This window comes from Lucilia cuprina, chromosome 2, assembly GCF_022045245.1.
Source record: "Lucilia cuprina isolate Lc7/37 chromosome 2, ASM2204524v1, whole genome shotgun sequence".
NCBI lineage: Eukaryota > Metazoa > Arthropoda > Insecta > Diptera > Calliphoridae > Lucilia > Lucilia cuprina.
The window spans coordinates 60749433-60751928 of NC_060950.1; positions in this window are offsets into that span (position 1 = coordinate 60749433).

A 2496-nucleotide genomic window follows, 5' to 3' on the forward strand; every position below is an offset into this window, starting at 1 on the left:
AGCACTTACAAATGTGGATATGTAAACAGACATTTTTCATGTACTCGTTTTGTGAGAATAGAGAAAGTATCCGAAGCAAATGATTACTGTCACAATTGAAAGTGTTACATGTGTGCACCAATACAACGAAGCTACCAAATGATGTATCATCAGCATCTTTATATGTAGTCGTCACAGTTAAAATAAAAGCGTTACATACAAATACCCTTAAAACAATAAAGTATTTGTTTTCCAAGATTTTCGAAAAAAAAACAAGTAAGTGATTATAGTCGGGCGTGACCGACCATGTAATACCCTACACCTTAGTGACTTAATTGTTATAATAAAGCATTTAAGTTGAATTATACCTTGCTTCAGATATACTTAAGCCGCTTATTATTGAATAAAATTATGGACATTTAAGTGAAAATTTGTTGAGGGCTTGACATAAGGATTAGGGTCATATGAGGCCCTATAATTATATAATTCACTAGGGTCATCAAGTCTAGTATAGAACTTGATTTTGCAGCTTTTTGTCAAGATACGAATATATTAAAACATATTTATGAACATTAAAGCCCAATTCGGCAGGTTCAGTGGTATATAGTCCAGGTGAAATAATGGACCGATATTAAACATTTTCAATAGGTTTCGTTTACGGTTCCATAGAAGATCATGTCCCAAATTCCATTGTCTGTAGTTTGATTACAAGTTGTATGGGGGCTAGGAGAACTCATTTAGAATAGGGGTCGTTCCTGGGACAATAGAAGATCATGTACCAAATTTCATTGAAAGATCTTCAAAATTGTGACCAGTAGTTTGATTACAACATTTACATGGACGGACAGACAGACAGACAGACAGACAGACAGACAGACAGACAGACGGACGGACAGACGGACAGATAGACAGCCAGACAGACAGACGGAAATAGCTAAATCGACTCAGAATTATTTCCTTTAAGGTGGATATAGGTGTTATATTATTATTATCCGTTACAAACATCAACAAAAACCCAAACCCTCCCCACTAAAGTAGCGTAGGGTATAATGAAAGTATTTTTCTCTAATGATACCGATTATAGAGTATGAAAGTGTACAGGGCCATTCATCATATACAATTAGACTACTGGGTTGATTCAACATAATTGGACTAATATATCTATTTTTTCAATAAATATATTACATGTGCAGTGTGCTATTACTCAAGCTTAGTGAAGGCGTAAAAAAGCATTTATTTGCGTATGAGATTGAAAGTAATGAAGGGTTGTATGACGTACAAAAAATGTGGGTAAATAAATATTTATACAAATATTTTACTCGACCCTTAAGGTAAGGATAACTAATACATACATAAACCTAAATCTTATCAACAAAATTGATTATATTTTCTTATGGGAAAAATCCGTCTGGCAATAACAGAAATTGTAAAACTTTGTTAAAAATCTTTGGGGAACTATTTGATCTGATCTGCTCTTGATTTAAACATAGATTTCTGAATATCTCTAAATCTTAGTTTTATGCCATACGTATTTGTACAAATAAACATTTGTAAATATTTACAACTTACATGCATTACTTAAACATTATTTAAATCTCTCTCATTCACTTAATTTGCTACATCAGAATGAGTATATAATAATATATGAATTACACTTAAAAATAATATTTTATTTTGCCTTTAATCTTGTGTTAGCGTTAACAATATTTTCTTTATTGTTCTTTGACTATTCTTAAAGGATCCACACATACACAGATCCATAACACAATATTAAACAATGCAGAAAACATAAATACAAAATAAAAGAAAAAAATATTTTTTTTTTATCTTTAACGACCTTGAGACAATGATAAAAAATGTTAATATATCATCGACTTAATAAAAAGAACATTTTAATGGTTCTTTTACGTATACTTTTATGCTTAATTTCATTTGCAACATTAAGCAAATGATTTTCTATTGTAAAGTTTGTTGCAAATATAAAATACAATAGACAAGTCTGGTGAACAAAAAAGATTTAAATAGAGATGACAAAACAATAAATTGATTTGGGAAATATTTTAAAGAATAACATGTAATGATATAGCTGGTGGTATAGGTGGTTATCAGAGGTTATTGACAAAACTTGGATGTTGTGAGTACATATTTAAATTTGTTAAGAATTGTTGTGATTTGATTATTGTATTTTTTCTTAATTCTTTGAGGCACGACATTGCAATTATTCACTTATTTCTTTTACAGCAGCATTGCAACATTTAGATTATCATAAATGAACTGTTTGTTGCATTTATTGCTCATTTAACTAAAATCATGCCCCTGGTATTTATTATGCCACTTTTTGCAGACAATCTCAGCAGTTTAAAAAAAAATTTAAAAAAAAACTGAACTAGAACTGAATATGAACTAAAAAACTGAACTGGAACTGAATTAGAACTGAACTAGAACTGAACTAGAACTGAACTAGAACTGAACTAGAACTGAACTAGAACTGAACTAGAACTGAACTAGAACTGAACT